The sequence below is a fragment of the Diuraphis noxia genome, unplaced genomic scaffold (assembly GCF_037042655.1).
Source record: "Diuraphis noxia isolate RWA-SAM2 unplaced genomic scaffold, SU_Dnox_SAM2 contig0003, whole genome shotgun sequence".
NCBI lineage: Eukaryota > Metazoa > Arthropoda > Insecta > Hemiptera > Aphididae > Diuraphis > Diuraphis noxia.
In genome coordinates this window covers 57,795,990-57,819,247 of record NW_028301713.1, presented here as the reverse complement: position 1 = coordinate 57,819,247, position 23,258 = coordinate 57,795,990, and the positions used below count along the sequence as shown (strand labels likewise).

Sequence of the window (23,258 nt, the reverse complement as noted above, 5' to 3'; positions counted from 1 at the left end):
TATCATCAGCGTAGCATATTACTTGACTTTTTAAATTAAGTGTTTTTATATCATTTAGTTGGATATTAAATAAAATAGGAGATAACGTTGTACCTTGTGGGACTCCACATTTTATTGACAACTCATTACTGATGGAATCATTAATTTTTACCATTTGTTTTCTATTATTAAGATAGGATGTAAAAAGAGAAAGAGCGGAACTGGATATTCCGATATTATTCATTTTATTTAAAAGTATTTTAAAGTATAGTGGTATACTATGGTTATGGACTGTTCATCACACTCGACGTGCTTTAATAATATTGTACTGACTAGGGCTAGGATTTATATGCAATAAAAAAATGTAAAATATGTATTTTATTTACCAAAATATGCAAAAATAAATTTTTATTATTATTTATTATAATTCATAATTTTTTATTACTTATTATTAGCTCATATTATTACATTAAATATTAGTTTAATTATACGTAACTTGTCACTTTCAATTTGAACTTTTGGCATACCGGACACTGTTATTAAAACCATTCAAATTATTAAGTATAAACGTCTGCACATTTACGCAACACACGACGTACCAATACAATTTTTCTGTGCTATCTCACTGTATAACAATGTGTAAGTAATTCTACAAGTCGTCCGACCAACGATAAGGTAACGAACGGATATTATCTGACCTAAGATAAAATAGGTAGTATTTATGTTATATATTTACGAAAATTTAACGGATAAATCAAAAACTGTCAGTTTCGTGAAGTACAATTTAAAATTAACAATAAATTATAAAAATTAAAAATTTTAGTTAAAAAATACCAAATTCTAAAAAAATCTATGAATATGCAATTATATGCATTATGTCCAAAATATGCAAAAAAAAATTGGTCCTATTTAAACGAGAATAAGTCAAATCGTGGACAAATTGACAACCGATCAATTTGGACTAAAGGAAAAAAATATGCAAATGCATATAAATCCTAGCCCTAGTACTGACATATATTTTCCTGGACGTTTTCGATTAATGTACATAAAACCATTACATTGTGTTATTTGATAATTAATTTAAAGTTTATACCAAAGCCAGCTGTGGTGTATTTCTCAGTACTGGACAGGATATGATCATTCAGGTAAAAAAATATCAATACAAAAGTTGATAAATATTACGTTATGTTTCCAAAGTATGTCATAAATTCGTAATATGTCTTGTTGCGTTTTGTAGCAAGTAGCGAACAAAGTTTAAATTTGTTTTCTATTTCGATTAATAGCGAAACATGTTACCGTTAAACAATGTGAAATTTGGTAAAAAGTTTGTATAAATGTGAAAATATTGTTCAAAGCCGCGTAGCAACATACTATGAACTATAATTAATATTAGTCGTTATGTTTATTTGAAAAAAATAACTGTCAATACCTGGAAAAATTTGAGTGACGACTTTAGGGATCAAGTAACATCAAATTTAAAAAGGGAACCATATTTTCAATTTAATATCATCATCATCTACTATAATATCATACACTAATATAAAATAGTCGGTATTCAATTAATAGCGTTTGAATTAATGTGTGACAACAAAAAATGTTTGAATAAGTAAATATTGTTTGAGCAAATATTAATTTAATTTCTTCCGGTTATTTCGATTGATGTTAAACGTTATTATTAAAATAAATAATTAATAGAATTCATCAACAAGGATATTGCCACGTATATCATTGATAAAAAAATAACATTATAAAATAACTATTATTGTCGACATAACGTATCTACAGTAAAAATGACGATCGTTTTTCAATCGAAAATACGTAAATGGTACATATGGTCGAAAATTGTTCGGCTTTTGCATTGTTCATACACATTTGAAGTGGGATTACTAACCAGAAACAAAAACGACTCAACATATTATTCTTGCCTGGAATTAATGCGCACGCTCGTGATGCTAATCTCTATTAATGAGAAAGATTTTATTTCATGCGACATTACTTCTTAATTAAGAACTGATTGATCATCATCACCGCGAGAATATCAGAGACCTTGATCGTAAAGTAAGTTGTCAAAAACGATTGTTATAAAATGTATTAAGAAGTTAATATTAGATAGTTCATATTATAACAACCTCAGCGTGACTTGGATAAATACTAATATCTTCGTAAAGCATATTTTGTGTGTACCGTTTATATAAACTTATATTATAAAAAAGTACCTCTTTTTTTCTAGTTATATCAAATTAATGATTTGATTATGTACCTATTTAGATTAAACTTTTTATAAGTCAAATGCCTGAATTCGAATCTAACGAAAATACAGCGTATGGTATTTTCAACATCAATTTGCATCTCGTTTTAACATTAATAACATCTTATGTATTCTTGTAATTATTTAATTTAAGTAAATTTATAAGCTTGAAAAATTCGTATCTTAATTTATTTCAACTGGCATTGTGATTGTACATAATAAAACGGCCTACGCAAATTTCAAATGTAATACAAACTAAAGATTTTTAATGCATTCCGATCTCCATAGATATTTGATGATACGAATATCCAACATTTTATATTATAGTATGTATCTACTGTAAACGTAAAACAATGAATATTGTAATAATATATAGGATGAGAGAATATTATAATGTACTCGGGACGCTCAAAATTAGACCGTTTAATGAAGTCGATTATGACGTGTACAATATTAAACGTTTATTTTACTGTGAATGTCCATAGTTGGTCAATGCTGACAGCCACTGGTTAATGTCATCGTACACCAAAATCATTGGTGAATTTTTGCTTATTGATTAAATTTTTGATTTTATTAAACGTTCACTGAATGTCGACATTTATACAACGATATTGGTGATTGTTGGTAATGCTGATATTATTTAATCTAGTTTACGAATAACGAATTAAATTATAGTCACAATTAAAAAACAGTATCTTATACTATCTAGTACCAATGCTGCAGTATAAGGTATTGTACAAATTGATAACTTTGATAAAATATTTTGTTACATACACTATCTACTATATAGTACCTACCTAAAAATTATGTTATAAATCGATTATACACCAGAAACTAGTTTTCAGTGTGTAAAGAAAATTTAATATCAATCACTGATGTACCAAGGGATCAAAAAATTTACTTAAGGGAAGCTGCTACATCAAATTCAATAATTGGAGTGCAAGGATATACAAGATGTAATTCTAAAACAAAGTGTACTACAAAAAAGTGTAGCTGTAGAAATGTTGGCATTTTATGTAGTACACATTGTTATGACAGTTTGTCATACTGTAGTCTGCAATAAGTAATAATATAAAATAATCATAATTTAAATACTTAATAATATTAATACAAATATAATATTGTTTAACAATAATAATAATTGTTTTGATTTAATTAAACATAATATGTTGTTTCAATTTTATAATATATGACTATACATAAATTATATTACTATAATATTATATAATATCATATGTGCGAAACCTACCTATGTCAACATTAACCAAAACCTTGCTGTGTATGTCAACATTGACCAAAATCCTAACGTAAATTTCAACATCCACTAGTAAATGTATGAAATATTTTAATTTTTCAACATTCGCCAATTGCGGACATTCACAGCATTAACATTTATATAGGAATATAGGTACTCGTAGTATTGATCTTATGGAATATTCACACACAATATGGTTGGATAATTGTGTTAAAGCATACTTTTTTGAATGTTTTCGATGAATGAATATAAAATCAATAAAGTTCATTATTTAACGAGAATTATCAGTTCTAGCTGTATAAGCATAGTTTCAATCGGTTTACAAAAAATATTAAACACGTAAAATTTATACATATAATACGGCTATCAATAACAAGACGAAAATAATGATTTATTAATGGCTAAATTTTAGTTTCAGAGTGGATCGAGGAATGTATGATTTTACAATGATAATATGTGCTTTTGTGCCGAACATATTTTAAGAAAATAAAGATGGCTTCGATATTTTTTTTAGATCAAAAGAAAACATTTTCAATATATTTTAAGGCAGCCGCAATATACAAAAATAATGGATATTTTTTGTGTAAAATTGGTTATAGAGTATAGACAGATAAGATTTTTGTTTTTTGGCATGTTGCTAAAAAAAATAACTGTACATTTTTTCAGAAGGTATACATATATACACCATAACTTGGTTTTAAAATTGAAATTATGTCATAAAATAAAACATACTTAGTAATACATAGAGTGATAGGTTATTTTACACAGAACAGTTTTTCGTATATGTAACGTTTTTAACATTTATACAATTGAATTCAAATGTAATACACTATTACGATGGTCCATTCAAAAACTAATATACAAGAGAGCGGCATCTACTTGCCGAAGTAAACTTGACACCTACTATACAGCAAAACAACTTCCCCGTTTTCATTTTAATCGATATTTTGTGATAAACGGACTTACTCCGGAAAGTCATCAAAACTAAAACACCGTTTAATCACATTGATTTTTAAATAAAATTTATATAATTGTCTTAGTTTTTATAATAACTTAGTATGCATGTACGATGTACCTACATTTGTGTATAATTTCCGTCCCATTAAAGCTTCCTTTCTTTCTCCTAACTGAAGACGGCGAGATCGTTATATAACCGACTAGTACACTGGAACCTAAACCTAACTAGGTACTCAATGATAACAAGCATAATCATCATCGTCATCGTTATCATCATCATCACCATTATCATTATAGTTCTCACTATGGTTATAATGACAACTGTGTTGACAGGTAAGGGTAGCATACTTGGGTTTAAGTTAGCTGTAAGGTAGCTACAGGTTTTCATTCTTAAAGACCAAAAAAAACTAAAATATACGATTTAAGAGAAATTCATTTCTTTAAATTATATGGTTTTCATAAAAGTTTTGATATTTTGACTTGTTTGTTAATAATTTTGGCCATATATGTCAATATGTCATCTAGTTAGAGAGGTACGTAAGTTGTTTGCTTAAATAAAATAAATACAACTTGTAACTCAGGGACTATAGTTGTATTTAATAACAAAAATATTAAATATTTGTAAGGCAATTTGTAAACTGTTCAAGTATCACTAAATTTAAACTAAGATCATAAGTTAAAACGATTATGGGTTTATTTCTTGCCGGGTGAATTTTTTCGGTCTGATTCTTATCCAATATTCATGGTCTTTTTTTTCCTTCGAAGATTCTTTTGTGGGTTTTATTCCTTTGGATTTTTTCAGTGATATGCTTACAGCGCTACACATACTGCAAACTAATCAATAAATAATATTGAAACCAAACAATTATACTCTTACCTGTTTACGTAAGAAATTAAATTTACCGTGACATTCAGCGATTGGCGCGTTCGTGTAGCTTATTAGATAAAGAGAAAGACAGAATATCAGGAAATAAAAATCAATAAAAATAATATATTTTAAGCTCAGTGCTTGCATTAACCGAAATGTCTTTAATAATTGTTAAATCAATATCGTCTCTGATATTATTATTATCACCATCGTTTATATACATTTATTTTTATAGTTAGCACTTTGCAGGGTGTGTCCGTTCGCAGGGGATTTCCGATATTATTTAAAACAAGCCAAAAGCTCACGAGTAAAATTTGCATATTGCGGCTATAATTAAAAATATTTTCATTCGACTGATTGATTATCTGTATACCGGATAACTTATTGATATTTTATGCTGCAGCGTAGTATTGTGATTTTTTCTATTTAATTGCTTATAATAATTATTACTTATGTAATAATAATAGTCTAATTCCAGTACATAAAAAAATTGAAAAAATATTTCACATAGTAACTATAATTATGTGGAAAATGTAATTTCCAATAAGTATCTACCTACCCCTACCCATTTAATATTAGGCTAAAATAGTGTCCTAAAGAGTCATTTTTTGTTTTAAATTTTTTTTCTCTGATACGTACATATAATCGAAATTTTTTTCAATTTTTACAGTCTTATATTATTATTATTATTATTACTACAAGAGATGAGAATAATAAACACATATGAATGTTTATTACACTATTGCAATGGTAACATTTATTTCACATGTTGAATCATGTCATTTCATCTATATAGTGAATGAAATTTATATTCATTTAACTATATAGTTTTGAGTATTTAATTACAAAAAGCATTACAAATAAAAAATTCCATGGGATATGGCAAATCTAGAGAGGTTTGGCAAGCAGAGCGACTGGTGGAAAATTCTCCTAGTCATATAATAATAGTTAAAACAAAATGATTGGATTTCATACTCGAGGTATATTTAGTTTCACTGGATATTTTTTTTTCGCAGTACAACTTGGACTATTATTTATTTTAACATCAATACCATATGCCGTTATCATTCAAATAAATGGAATTTATTTATTTAATAAAATATTATGAAATTCTAAAAAAATAAGTTATATCATTTTTTTTTGTATATTGATCGCGGATAATGAGGAAATATTTAGATACAGATCTCGGAAATGCGATAAAAAATCATTATATTTTACTGGCGCGTCGTCGATGAAATCCATAGGCACCAGACTGTCGGGCGCAGCTCGTGAGACACAATACACTGTGGTTTTGGGTCACTCGCACAGTTATAATAATATCAATAATTATTATTATCGCATGTTTTTCGACAACGATTCGCACGTCAAATTCGGAGCGGCGTGTTACAGTGCATGTTCAAATACAGTACATAGGTAAGTTTAAGTACAAGAAGGTAGCGACTCCACGTAGGTACAACCACGTTATCGTCAAGTCCACTGGCACGCCATGCACATGGTAATTGTATGCTATTTTTTAACCAATGCGTGCATGGCCCATTTATGAGTTTAAAATCTAGAATTTGATAACCACGAGTAACATTATGATATTTTGATGCGGATCTGGTGAAAGCATTCACGTGTCCAAAAAACATTTGCATAGGTACCCTGCAACAGATTACTTTGAATTTTTCGTTTGTGAAATGAAAAAATTAAATCGCAAAACATAATAATATTATACTAACCCTCACTTGCATAATACGATTTATAGTGTTGTTAGTAGTTACGTACACGTATATTTTAGACTAAATTTAATATTTGCCTATGCCTTTTCAACGCAGTTCCAAGACTATTTTTATTTCGTTTATTGGCGAATCAAATAAAACGTTGTAACCACTAACCATTAATACATTCTAAATCAGCTCATAATTGTGATCATAGTTTTAATTAACTTCCAAATAGTATTTTAGTTTATTTGTTATTATTAGATAAAACTGCAACTTTTAACGTATTGGGTAAATTGTTTTTGTTCAGAAAATAACACGTTTATTAGTTATTAAGTAAAAAATATTTACACTATACATACCTAATACAATTTATTTGTTTGTAAAAGTTAAAAAAAAATATGAATCGATATACCAGAAGATCAAATATTAGGTGCATTTTAATATTGTTTGTACATTGGGCTGAGTATTTAATAAATTATTTAGCTGAAAATCATAAATTCAGCATGATTTTTTTTCGTTTCTCCGTATTTCTCCGTATTTCTTAGTATTTTAAATTTAGAACAACGTGCCAAATGAAAAAAAAAACTGTTAACAAGTTACCTACTCGGATTGCGTAATTTTGAAGTATTTACAGTATGTTAAAATTTTTCTATCCATAAAAACCACAGTAGAAATATTACGAACATTAAAAAAAATTAGCCTGATCGGTCCAGCCATGCTTAAGTTATAATATCCAACGGGCAATATTTAATTATTATTATGTATGGAAAATAATATGTGATTTATCATTAAAAAATAATTAATCTATTCAAACTATAATTTAAAATTATTTTAAAACTGATTTTTATATTTATACAGTGCACGCTATAATTGTTATTATCGGCCCAAAATACATACACAAAATTTCATATAGTAAAATTTTTGAAACTCAATTAATTTTTTTAGGTTCACTTAAGACATCAGTGATTATATTATAATATATTGATCATGTGAGATAATTTTATATGCTGAGAATATAAACCATCTTTCGCTGTCGTTGTTTAATCCCGAAAGCTAAATATATCCAACAAATGGCGAATGATTCATGAAATAAAAAATGTTTTATTATTACTAGAATTTTGTTTTCACGACAACTTTTGTGAAATCTTTTTCAGAAATGATTGCGGAAAATATCACAGTATTAATTTAAATAGTTTATAATTGTCCGAAGTGCCTTCGCTGGTTGGTTCTTCCCTCAAGATATTCAAGCTCATTAATTATAATTTTTTTTAAAAAACCATAATTTATGCTTATTGTACTTTTTTTTTATGTACAGATTGTATAATTTCTAGATTAAAAAAAAAAAAAAAGCGGGTAAGTGGATGTCGCTCTGCTGTACATTAGGTGGTGGGGTGGACCTCTGACTAAGGTAGGTTAGATTTGAATGCAATGATAGGTATCATTGTATACGAAAAACGATTCTGAACGGAGATGATTTGTCAGTCTAGAATAAATTATATTTAAATATTGTCATATATTCTATTTTGAAACAAATATATTATTTTTCAATTAAGACACATTTTGAATAAGGCATGGTTAATCAATTCTTCCAAAAACATTGCATGTAGTTATCATAATTCATAATACCTTATATTATCATAGATATACATATACCCACCTGATTTCGTAAAAATTTAAAATTCAAACGCAATTAAAATTTTTCCTATAATGACGCTTCGAGTTTTCTCTATAGCTACTTGAAGTAAAACTTATGGAAAACTTAGTGATGTATTCTTAATCTTTAGTTATAAACACAAACAATTTTATGATTTTTCAGCTTCAAAATTACTTGCAAATTTTCACATTTTCGACAGATTTCGTAAAAATTTGAACTATAAACGCTTATAAAAAAAAATTGTGCCTATGTATTCTTATAATTTTTTAATTACTTTAAGAATAACTTATGAGGAACTTTGTATTAAATTTTCAAGTATTTTGATAGGGCCAAAAAAATTTTATCGACACTTCAAAAAAAAATTTTCAGACAAATTGAAAATTTCAGTCGTCTATAAATATCTCAAAAAAAGTCAAAATATTTTGAAAATTTAATCATGTAAAGAAAATACCAATCCTAATAACTGGTAAAATTTTCAAGTATCTAGGACTTATACTTTTTGAATAATAACAAATATTTAAAATCGTTTCAGGATAAATCGTTATCGTTACGCTATTTCGTAAAAATTTAAAATTCAAACGCACTTAAAATTTTTTCTATAATGATACTTCGAGTTTTCTCTATAGCTACTTGAAGGAAAACTTATGGAGAACTTAGTGTTGTATTTTTAATCCTTAGTTATAAACGCAAAAAATTTTATGATTTTTCAACTTCAAAATTACTTGCAAATTTTCGCGTTTTCGACAGATTTCGTAAAATTTTGAACTATAAAAGCTTATTAAAAAAAATTGTGACTTACGATTTTTAATTTTTTATAGCTATAATAAGAAAAACTCATAAGGAACCTTGTATTAAATTTTCAAGTTTTTTTGGTCGTCCAACATTTTTTTACCGACACTTCAAAAAAAAATTCTCAAAAAAAGTGTAAATTTCAGTGGGCTATAAATAACTCAAAAAAAGTCAAAAATTTTTGAAAATTAAACTGTATATAGAGAACACTAACATAAACATTTGGTGAAAATTTCAAGTATTTAAAGTGATTATTTTTTTAATTACAACCATATAAAAAAATCGATTTGGTCGAAAACTGATTTTGCGTAAAAATTCCCGTTTTTCTGTCATTTTTTTTTTGTTTTTCTCGATTTTTTTGAAAACTGTTGGAAAATGTTTACTTTTGACCTCTATAATGCACCAAGGATCTTCAATTTTACATCGGAAACCACCCCCAAAGTTTGAAATCGAAGCATTATTTCGACTAGTTATGCTGTACACAGACACAAAAAAAAAAAAAAAAACACACATCATTGTAAAATCAATACATTCATCACTTCGTCCAGAATCAAAAAGTTTATAATTGTTTGTACTGAGGTATCTATATTATAGTCCTAGGATTTCTAAAAAGTATATTTTCATAGCTTCACATTGTATTCAGTTTTGTATCCCGCATGATTATGTCACTCGTGTACTTTTAAATGTGCAAAAAAAACAACTAGCGGTATAGTTTAATAGTGTGTACATTATGTACAATAGGTACATTACTTAATAATGTTAAATTTAGGTAAGTATTTGTACATGTTTTATTTAGTTCAAATACTAAATGAATACAGTTATGTTTTATAATATTTTATTTTTTTCTACACCAACAAAATAAAGATTTAAAAAAGTATTATAGATCTAACTTATTTCATATTATAAATTCTACTAAAAAATTTTCTTTGAATATTTGCTGTAACTTTCATGAAAATTATTTTTATTTGAGAAGACGAAATATTCGCAATGTGTTTTCTCCGTCTTACGAACCTATTAAATATTACGTTTAGAATAATTTAAAGTTTTAAAATGGTCATTACTTAATCCAAAATTCAAATCTAAAAAACCTACACGGCACACATAGGTAATATTCTAACATTTATATGAGGTAATCTTTATTTAAATTCACCAATTCACATCAATAATAAAAATATTAGAGTAAAATGAGTTCTCCTGAATGTAAAAATTGTTTAAGTTAGTAATATGAAATCCACAAATGCGTGGATATTCTTAATTGCTGCAAATACGTCACATATTACGAATCTCTAAAATATAATGAATCTGTTTTTTATGTTTATGATAATATTATAATATATCATTACAATATACGGAATGTCGAAATTTTTTCAGTTAAATAAACGAAAACAAATGTTAGAACACATGAAATATAATGCTAAAGCATTTTATTTATACATACAAATTGATCGTTTATTATTCCCATGGATTATACTTTTTTTCATACGTTCAGAAATTATGCATAAACTAAAATTATAATTTAATGTAGTTGACGAAGTTGGATTACGTATAATGTTATTCGAAATTATTTATTATTTGCTATTTTTTCTCGAGTTTTTGGTATTTGACAAAAAAATAATTTTCAAATATTATTCGGAGTAGGTACTATAAGGGCACTTATAGTAAACTTAAAGAAAAATAACATACAAATCTGAGTTTGCATTAATTATATCAGTACGATGGTCAATAAAAGGTATAACCGAAATCGTCATGTAAAAGACACAACATAATAAAGTATTTATATATGTAAAAGTTGTATAGCTGTTCGCTGGTGATAAATATTCATAGTAAAAACTTTAAGCCTCAAATCTGCAGCTTTTAATAATATATATGATTAATATTTACATTGTGTCATTATACAAAATACTTATTTATTTGCGTAAAAATAATTGATTGAAAATTTCTGAGAGTAAACTTTGAACAGCAACTTAATTGCAACGACTACTTTGATGGGATAAAAAACACCCCCTTTAGCTTTTAAAAACGATATTTAAGTGTGGGAGTCGACGAAGAAAATTTGCTAGGCTTATTGCATGATGTGCCACAATAAATGCGTAACTATGTTAGGAACTAATCACTAAGGATGTTTCTAATTTCAACAAAAATAAATAAACATTACAATAATATCGCCTAACAAGGTATTTATATGCATTTTATAACATTTTCACTTCCAGATGTAGCAAAAATTATTCAAAAAACCGTGAAACTTTTCCCTGTTAGTATATCAACATTATCGTTGGATATACCTAACAGCTCACAGAACTCCATTTCAGTTGTTAGTTGTTTTATCGTAATACATATTTTTGACCACACTATGTTCTCCTTTTTATCTCCTATACGTTTTTGACCTTTTGGTTAATAGAAAATAACACTAAAATGTGTACATGATGCAATACATTTTAGATTTACACGTGTAATTGATGCAATAAATTCGCATATTGTGTCAGACAAAAGACCTTAAAACATTATCTTGGTTCTATATTTATATATATTTAAAAAACGAATTCACCACGCGTGAAACCAGAGCGTTACTATTCTTTTTAACATGGATATGTTTAGGCCTGGGTATGGATATTTTTATTTTCTAACTGATTTTTCATGAAGTTTTGTTTATCAACATAAAAATGGCTAAAATTTAAAAATTACCTCATCGATTATCCCTCATGCAACAGGACATATTACCTATACTATTGAATTGAAAATTAACAGTAAAATATTCATACTTATTTTGAAAAATTTAAAATTTAATATAATACCTATAGGTATCGTCCAAAATATGGTAATGGTATTGTTAGAAAATTTGGTGCTGATAAAGTGCCTATTATTCTTAGAGGTGATATAAATTTTGATATTAAATCTTCACGTGGGCGTGAATTCATTCATCTAATATGGAAATGAACATTGATTCATATTATATTTCAAAAACTAGAGTCCGCACAACAGTTAAGACTATATTATTATTATATTCACTGGTAAAATTGAAAATTTAAGTACAAAAACTATTTATTGATATTCAAAGATGTTACGATATTAGATTTAAAGTCAATTTTTGAAAAAAAAAAAAATACTTTAGCGCCGTTGTAGCATAAAATGTCTCGTGTATCATCAGCGGATATTTATATTATATTGATACTTGAAGTTTATGAATTTAACGTAGCAATAAACCATAATTATTACCTTAATTATAAATACGCGAACGAGTATGCACCTTCATGTGCATGAAAAGATGTCATATTTCCGTTTTCTGGTCGCAAAGTCTGTAATATCGTAATTTATACTGCTGTGACAGTGTCATCTCTACCGGGAATTAAACATCCGTAGTTTTCCTCAATGTGGTCCGTATTGCATAGTATTATTTTTTTTGGTATCACTGCGTCGCTGCATTTTTCATTTTTTGCCTCAGAATTTGCGGTAGAATAGATTTGTCATCACAGGGTGGGCTCGTAAATCGTACGAAAATTCACAACCCTACGATAATCCAGTCTCTTTTTCTCACATTCTCTTCATATGTGGCTTAACAAAAATTTCTTGTTTTATTTTTTTTTTAAATTGCCAGAATGAAAAATATCTCTACGCTTTCAATTAAGCAGGATGTCTGTGTGTGGGTACTATACAAAGTAAATGTGTGATGACAACAAATACCGAATAATACGAAACACAATTAATAAAGAAGTTGTAAAAAGGGTTCAGATGCGCAAGTTAATTATTATTTATAAAATATTGTATAATGTATAAATAAAATGTCTTCTTTTTTTTATAGCTTTAAGGTCATCAAATACTGCAACGGTGGTGGTAAAATTATTTTGGCTTGACAATGCTATTCGCGGTAGCAGTAAAATTGTGTTAGGCTTTATTTTTGCCACCTCTACCGCAGTGTGTTAGATGACTTTCATATTATCTTATAGTAAACTAAACATAAATATTAACACATATTAGTATAATTATTAATTACTTATTACATAGGTATCGCTACTTCAAAAGTGCCTATACATTAATATAATGGTATAAGATCTCAAAAATTTAAATGTATTGATTAAATTCACTAATCATATTTTAATTAAATTATTTGGATGATATATAATCTAAAATACATAATATAAAAAAAAACCAATTACAAAAATCAATTTTTATGACATGTATAATATGAGTGTTATATTTCCATTCGTTCCGATTCGATGAAATAAAATATCTATGCAAAATTGTATTTTTTTTCAAATTAATGAGTAAAAAAAAATTAATCGAGTATCTGCCCGACTACCAAATTTCGTTGGGCGGGGTAGGATTGAATAATGATTTGTCATCACCCTCCCTCCCACGGATTGAAATTCCCTCCGGACCAGTGCCGTGTCAAAACTGCTATCATCGAATTTCGTGGTCTTCAGGCGCGAGATCGACGAAACTCGTCCGTTTCGTTCCGTTTGTCATTTTATCCGAACTGTTTGTCGAAAATACGCAAACGGAAAATAATACACGTCGGCACGTTTGTTTTGTAATCGGTTCCAGTTATACGGCGACAGCAGGCTGTCAGCGGCCAGCAAATCCGCATGGGATACGTTCCAATCATATTTCACACAGCGTCAGCGACAATGCGGTGTGCTCATTTGCCGCAGGTGCACGCGCTTCCGGTTTTACCATGAACAACACGGACGAAGGTCGTATTTTATATAATGTTTTGTTTTTCGTTATTTTTAATAGGTTCATTCATCATCGTACGCCCGTACATACGGGCTACAGTTAATAATAACAGAGTTATTGTTTAATAAAATTTGATTTACCAACCGCAGCGCTTAATGAACCAACTGTTCGGGTACGGGCTCGGATAGTTTTGTAGAATAAAACGGCTAGCAGCCTGGTTTTTGGATTTATTAATTCACAATATGATCGTTAGAGTTTAGATTTTGATGATTCTTTTTAAATTTCATACAATGCTAATAAAGCTTTACAAGTTTTTTTCATTATACAACGATTCAGAATATTATATGAAATAATTATTTAGCTTTTTTTGTTGCTAATATGTTTTTAATTATTTTTTTCACATAAATGGTCTTTTTGAATGTTATGTTTTATAGACAATTTACGTCAATATTTCACATTGTAACGGAGTTCCTATTACCACATAAAATTGTCCTTTTCAGGACCACCAATCACAACACAGCACGCACAAACGACACCACCACGGTGCACCGTAAGGGTTAAGTGGCGAATTTAAAAAACCTTCTGATCACTTTACATTCTCAACAAACACTGCTATGGATAGAGGAGACCGTAACGAAATAAAAAATATTATTACCATAATCAAAAACCCAAAATTGTATGAATAGCGAGGCAAACCGTACCGATGGGAAACACAGTTACGCACGGCGACACACCTGTGGTTTACGAGTCGGTACGGGACACAGTATATAAACCGGTCACATTTACGAAACATCATTATTCGTCCGCCAACATCCCATCCGTCAACATCTACTTGAAACGAGACGGCAACCGACGATACTGCAGACTACTGCAACTAAGACACTCATCAAAAACGAGACGGCAATCGACTATACCATCACAGGAAAAAATTGACGACGCCGACGTGCACATCGTGCAATATTCACTATAGGATATAATACCAAGGCAATCGTACTGTAAAACGCCGTGTGCAAATACCAGCGGCCCTACATGGCTACATGTAGTTTTCCTCACAGTCGATTCAAAATTGTGACTGACTAAAAAGGCTCTTTTCAGAGCCTTCAACCATTTCCCTAGTGTGCCTGTGTAGGTGTCACTACGAGTTATATTAATATAACTCACGACTTATCAGAGACCGTGAGACAGTTAATATAAGCTCATTCCCTCTCGATATTATATTTCTTGCTTGTAAATAAAAAACCAAATATTGTAAAACTATCTGTCGCGCCTCTAAAGGCCTGATACCGCCCGCCGTGGCCACTTCTTTAAGCCATGCATTTTGAACTACAAAATAATTCGCAAATATTTGTGGTTTTGACGAATTTTTGACTTTTGTCAATATTTGAAATTTAAATGCTAATAAAAATTTAATTTGAATTTCCGGTGGACATTTATTTTGTGATAAAAATTGAAAAATTTGTAAAAAATCTTGTATTGAAATTTAAATCTTAGATTTAAAAAGAAAATTTTTTATGAATTTCTAGCTTAAAACAATTTGCAAATTTTTGTGATTTTTACGTATTTTGTCAAAATTCAAAATTTGAATGCTTATAAAAAAAATTGTGACTATGCATTTATTTTATTTTTCAACTGCTATTTTAACAATATGTTAAAAGTCTTGTATTAAATTTTCAAGATTTTCTACCCAAAAAATAAATTTTTATCGATATTAATTTAAAAAAAACTAATAATGATCGATAATTGAATACCTAGTGAATACCTATGAATAGTTCAACTTAAGTCAAACATTTTTGAAAATTTCATGGTGGATAGAATATACTTATATAAACATTTGGTGAAAATTTCATGAATCAATGGTCATTTGTTTTAATGTTCCATCAAAAATCAAAATCGATTTTGTCGAAAGCTGATTGTGCCTAAAAATTCCCGTTTTTCTGTCATTTTTTTTTGTTTTTCTCGATTTTTTTGAAAACTGTTGGAAAATGTTTACTTTTGACGTCTATAATGCACCAAGGATATTCACTTTTACATCAGAAAACTCCCCCGAAGTTTGAAATTGAAGCATTATTTCGAGTAGTTATGCTGTACACAGACACACACAAAAAAAAAACACATCAAAAATTATTTTTTTATTCACTCGATACCTAGGGATTCCCACTCGGCAGAGAGTCAACTGTCAATAAAAAATATCGGAAATAAGTGCATCTGAGCAAATTTTTTTATAGATATTTTAAATAAATACATACCCATTATCAGAACTATAAATTGTTTGTATAAAAATTAAAAATATTATATTATGATAAAACCCTAGGCTGTCTCCCATCAGAATCGTTTTTTGTATGGACGAGGTCCGTTCGACTCCTATACCATACGCCAGAGCTAGCTCCAGTTTTTACATACCAATGGTTCACAGGAAAAAGAATAAATCATTGGGAGTTTGTACTTCAAAATTAATTAGAGATATAGTTAAATGGCCAATAGTAGGTATATGGTTAGTATATATGGTAGTTTGAGAAGTTTTTCTTTTTCAATAGACTAAAATAGGTTTGTTGGACGATTTCTAAAAGTTACTGGGAGTGCGAGCACCAAAATTAATTTGATATGATTTTTTTTATGTATAAGTGTTGTATGTGATGCCAAGTTCCAACACTATATTTTGTTTATATTGTAGGGCTTTTAATATTGTCCGACAAATTCCAACAAATGTCCAACAACGTCCAACAAGTCCGAGTGGGAGTTGTTGGAATGTTTTCGAAAAGTTTTGATCACTTTGTATAGTGTTGGTCGTGTACTTGGCACTACAAACTTCAAAGTCTCGTAACTTTTCTAAACTTTTCCAACAAATTCCAACAAATGTCCAACAATATCCAACAAGTCTGAGTAGGAGTTGTTGGAATGTTTTCGAAAAGTTTTGAATACTTTGTAGTGTTGGTCATGTACTTGGCACTACAAACTTCAAAGTCTCGTAACTTTTCTAAACTTTTCCAACAAATTCCAACAAATGTCCAACAACGTCCAACAAGTCCGAGTAAGAGTTGTTGGAATGTTTTCGAAAAGTTTTGAGTACTTTGTAGTGTTGGTCATGTACTTGGCACTACAAACTTCAAAGACTCGTAACCTTTCTAAACTTTTCCAACAAATTCCAACAAATGTCCAACAACGTCCAACAAGTCCGAGTAGGAATTGTTGGAATGTTTTTGAAAAGTTTTGAGTACTTTGTAGTGCCAACTTCACGTACCTTAATTTTAAGCTTATTTTTTTATTGTATGCATATAATATATAACAATAGTTTTGGGTTTAAAAATATATATTTTAATATAATTTGGTCGATAAACAGCGTTTTAATGTTTGTATACTAGTATTGCCTATTCATAAAATATTTTAGTGTTATTTCAAAGTTTTTAATCAGATTTATCGTAGTTTCATAGCTGTATAACTTAATTATCAACTCAATTTGATAGAGAAAAAGTAATAACATTAATTTCCAATTTTTAGACGATAAAATACAGAACAATGGACAGACTCGAAGACATTTATATAGCAGCTTAACGTACATATAGTAATGAAATATTCAAAAAATGTATTGTTCACTTGTTTATGTGGATTATTTTATTTGTTACCTCTAAGGTAAATATTAAATGTTTTTAGTGCTTTTATTTAGTAGTTTTTAGATCAGCAGATCCGACCATACAGAATTCAGATATTTCAAACGTTCGTCTACAGCAAACTTATCCGGATTCGTATACGTCTTAACATAACATAATATAATACAGCAAAAAGTTGTTATTACGATATAACATGTATTATACCTATGTGGAATTAAAATGATTTGTATTCCTCTGACTATTAAAATAATTATAACATTGCGTGAGAATATGGATAAGTGTCACGCAAAACACGTATAACAGTACCTAATACGATCAAATACGGCTAACATAAAACCGCTACATGTTAAATAATATATCACACCAAACCATTTTAATTAATCTTCAGATTATCAAGGATAACAATACCAATGAATCACGCACTTTTCACATGTGTAGGTCAACATTTTATCCATATCAAAATCACCTCATTTTCAAAATCATATTATCTATTATAGATACCTACCGAACAAACTATTGCAATATTTTTATTGTATATTAAGTGTGTAATATTATGATATTATGAATAGTATTATTAATAATAATTTTTAATTTTAATTTTTTAATTTTAATTTTTTATTATTAATAATTATTCATTGATATGATATATAATAAAGATGTAGACAATGAACATACGCATTATATAAAAATAATCAAAAATGAACTCCACTAATAAAATACGTAAACGCTATTATAATTGTTGCGTTCTCTATATAAAATATATTTTAACAGTAAATGTGTGTGTGTACATTGTAATATATATATTATATATACAATGCGTATGCATAAAATATTATGTATAAATATTCATAGAGCTGACACCATTTTATGGAATTCATTATGACTTATGAGTAATGCAAGGCCATAGTTCATAATATAGCTAATACGAAATTTTACGTTATTTTAATATTATATATCTATGCTGTATTTCACTGTTCCACTAAACTAAAACTAGTATTCAGATATGAAACGAGTAAGCCAGTAAACGACCCTTATATAAACTTAGTTATAGAAATTAAAAAAAAGTCTACAATCAACTGTAAACTAAAACAATTTTGAGGTAAAATGTATGAGTCCTTTTTGAGAGTTACAGCAGTTGATATTTTATTGTTGTTGGCTAGTAGAAACTTATTCCTTCAGAGGATGTCAGCGCACTATTTGTTTTTTCTTTCTGGCTCACTCGTAACATAGACAAAACGCATATACGCAGAATCATTTTTTCTATATCTTGAAGTAATTTTAGAGTAAAACCTCCCATTACAAAAAAGATATAAAATAATATTTTTGAGGGAATGACATATCGGTTTGTCTAAATATTGTCTCTAAATAATTTAAACATTATTTAAATGTACAGTATTTTTTTGTTTATTTTGAAAGTCGAATATAAAGTCAAATATCAATAAAATATAAAATCGATATGTCATCATTCCCTCAAAAATATTATTCTTTATCTTTTTTGTATTGGAAGGTTTTACTCTAAAATTACTTAAAGACATAGAAAAAATGATTATTCGTAAATGTGTTTTGTCTTTGTTACGAGTGGGTCAGAGAGAGAAAACAAATAGTGGGCTGACTCCTCTTCAGTTAGAAAACAAAATGATATGTACAGCGTGTTTTTTTTAAACTTGTACTGTTGTCACGAAATCATGATTAGGTCGCGTAAATCCATAGGATAGCACCGGATTAAAACGAGTTTACATAATATTATAATTTGTTATACAATTTTACTCTTTATACCTACGTACAATATTAAATATTTTGTTAATTTGTTTATAATTTGTATTAACCTATATGCATTTATTTTAATAACAACACGCGAAATGTAAAAGTATAAATCATATTTTTTTCAATAATTATACAACATAGATATTACCAAATATTAATCATAAAATTAATGTTTTATTTTGTCTTCGCATTTTTCAGCTAAGTATTTCATCTTGAAATCTAATTACAGAAATAATCATTTATCATGTCATAAATGATCGATTAATGTTATTTCATTGAAGCTAAGACCACGTTTCAAAGTAGGCAATATTTTATCGTATTCTTCGGAGGAGCGGTATTCCGGAGGTATGACTAAAGTTTAACTTTATAAAGAATTAATTGAAATTAAATAGTACACGGACGATTGGTGATTGGAGGATGTATCTCTGAGGTACCAAAGGGTATAATCCCCACGGATCTCGTTTTAATGGTTGTAGATTATTTAATCAGTCTTCTTGAAATTAGGTTCAAATGTACTTAATATGCAGTTAGGTACCTATGTAAAATAATACGCCATCATTTAATACTTAATATATAAAGATAAAAAATCTTTATCTAATAAGTTATATAGTTATAAGGCAGATAATGAGATGAGTGATGAAATTATTTATAGGTTAGGTCAGGTTATAGATATTCAATATAAATATAAATATAAATATTAAAACATAGTTTTAATTTTTTACATAATGTGATTAATTAAAACTAACAAATCCTTATTAAATATTCTACAACAACAATTTTATATCAAGAACAATAGTCAATAATAATGCTCGATTTTTAAGCTGTATAATTGTATTTTACTGAGTTGTAATGTATTTATATTTACTAATATTATGAGGTTGTAATATATCAAGGTAGGTTTTTAGTTACATTTTCTTATTGGCATGGCACAAAAGTTATAACCGAATCTAAGTCAAATCGCAATATTTTTTACAACATAATATTAAATAATACATATGTTGAATGAAATTTCAAAATTAAGATATAATTTTCGATAAAGATTACAACATTAATTTTAGAAATAATCGGTTTTTTTTTCGTTAATGAATGTGCAGCAAAATATTTACGACAGACATCGTTTGAGCATCGTCCGTTTACCTGTGTCATTAATATATCGTACATCGTTTCATCGTCAAATCAGAGGCCCATTATCGATTGTGCATTGTCTGTTTATCTGTGCCAATTAAATGCGTTTTCACGCATCAACATATCAACACATCAGGATCAGACAATTTGAAGATATAAAAAAATATAAGTATACATATACTATAGTTATATATCACATATCCAAAGATTTTTAAATAGGTAACAAATTCTGGTTGAACTCGGAGATGCAATAATTATTATAATTAACATAGGGTGATGTGAATATAATATTATACACAATTAAAAAAAAAAAATATTGATTGATTCAATTAAATTTTAAATGATTGTCATAGCTCATAATTTTATTATTCATATTTCATAATACATGATATATTACATATACAATATAAATTGTTAAAAATCATCCGTGTTCTATATCATCAAATCTTGTCATAATAAACGTTTGTATTTTCTAATAGAGATACCTACTCGATATTTTAAAATTTGAATATTACGAGCATAACATTTTAAGCTAAAAGCTAATAAACAACTTCGTCAAATATATATAAATTCTATTGTGAAATTTGCTAAGCCTACATTTTTTTTTCAAACTGAATATTTTTTCCCATGCTTAATGACAATTAGAAGTTATTCATTTAATAAATGTCTAAGCACAAAAATAAATAAATATATATAAGAGTAATAAAAATAAAATAAAAAGTGATACCATTATTATATGCCATAATATATATACTAACAAAAGTTATTTATGTTAATATAATATTAAGGAATAGTAGCATATCACGAGACAAATTCTAACTCACCAAGTTTATAATAACTAAAAAATAAATAAATATAACAAGGTAACTTGTTATGTAACTTAGTTAAAAGTAATTTAATCTTACTTTTTAACTTTTAACTAACTAAGGTTAATGCCCACTCTGCCAGTACCTAATAAAAGTCTATACTACTTATCAGTTACCTATCATTGTTAAAGAAAGATTTTATTAGTTGACTGTTCAGTTACATAAGACCAGCAATTTTCGTACAATGTTGACGCTACAAAATATAATATTCCCCATAATAAATTTAACACATAAAAATGCAATCAAAATAATTGTATTAGATCAAGGAATAGACATGGCATTGGCTGATTCAAATAAACATCGTTTTATTTGTCAATAAACGGATGGAAATGTTGAAGGGTTGTGTACAAATAAATGCTGTCACGCCAGTACATTAACTATCAATGATCGTAAAAATACTTCAAACTTTGAGTGTACTCATGTACTTCTATATTAGAAAAGATGGGAGCAATCATCATTCGTCAAGATTTACGAGTGAATAGTAAACTTGAAACTCGCGAAATATATTGTGTAGTTTCGAAAACCGTATAATAAGAAACATTTAGTAAGCAATCGTATTTCCAAAAAAAGTAAATTTTATCTACGCAATCGAGTTTCAACTAAATACCCCAATTATGTGCGATAATTATACGTAAGGTGAACTGTAGGGTGCGAGGTTCAAACGACGTATAACCCAAAAATCGAGCAGTTTTACAAAAAGTCAAAATTAACATTTAAGGGATGTATACAGCCAATTAAATATAATAATATTTTTGCAGAAACCACGATACAGGTCAAATGTTTACAGGCTTATACCTATTGCTTTGATAACAACAAAATCTTTTACTGTGTAATAATTGTAGTTACTTATTCGGAGAACAAACGAACAATGGACGTTATTTGTTACAAGAAGCGCTCTCTAGGGTGGGTTTTTGAAGTTTTTGTTGTTCATAAAATGATATTCAGAACACTTGTTGTTGAATGAATTGGGTACTAAAAGTTATCTCATACCTACACGGTATTTTGAATAGAATATAAACACACCCCTGCAACACAGGTATTCTATAGATGCCTAGCTCGTTTTAAATAACTTTTATACGCATAGTGCGATGTTATTAAATAAATAATAATGCACGGCAGGCTGGTTTTTCGTTGTCGGTGCATTATGTTTCTTCCGTTCGTTACCAAGAAAAATATGAGAAACGAGGGCAAGTGTGGTTTGGTACACGTATCTACCATTATTAGTGTGAAGTGTCTACTTAATGAATGCGAATTCATGAGCACTTGTATAATATTATAATTATTAGTTATATAGTCAGCCAGAGATGGGATGTGAATGCAACGATATTATCAACTAAAAACTCGACCACGTGGTTCTCATTATAACTGTGCCTCCAGAGTGTATGAATATATACATCGCTTTAATTGGTACGTCATATTGACGTATTATAGTTGGATCTAAGATAAAAAAGCCACCGACAAAAAAGTCACGGACAAAAAATCCACGGATAAAAAAGTCATGGATAAAAAAGCTAGGGGATAAAAAATACATTAGATAAAAAAGCCATGGATAAAAAAGACACGGATTTATTTAAAATTGAATACAATATTATTTAAAATTATTAAAAAAGTTAAAATTTAAAATGTAGAATTTAAAAATATAGGTAATATAAAAATAAAAAAACCATTAAAATAATCGTATTGTGTAAGCAATAGCTGTTAAATACTCATCCGTTGTCCGTAGAGTTAAGCCATCATTACATATGAGAGGATCAAGATAAATTTCCCAAAAGCT

The 23,258-nt window shown here is 28.2% G+C and overlaps 1 protein-coding gene across 1 annotated transcript in view; it reads right to left on the bottom strand.

Annotated features, from left to right (window-relative positions):
- The window catches only part of LOC107173388 (glutamate-gated chloride channel-like), an 82,128-nt gene that overhangs the window by 9,182 nt on the left and 49,688 nt on the right, over nt 1-23,258 (bottom strand). The gene's annotated exons all lie outside the window — the stretch shown is intronic.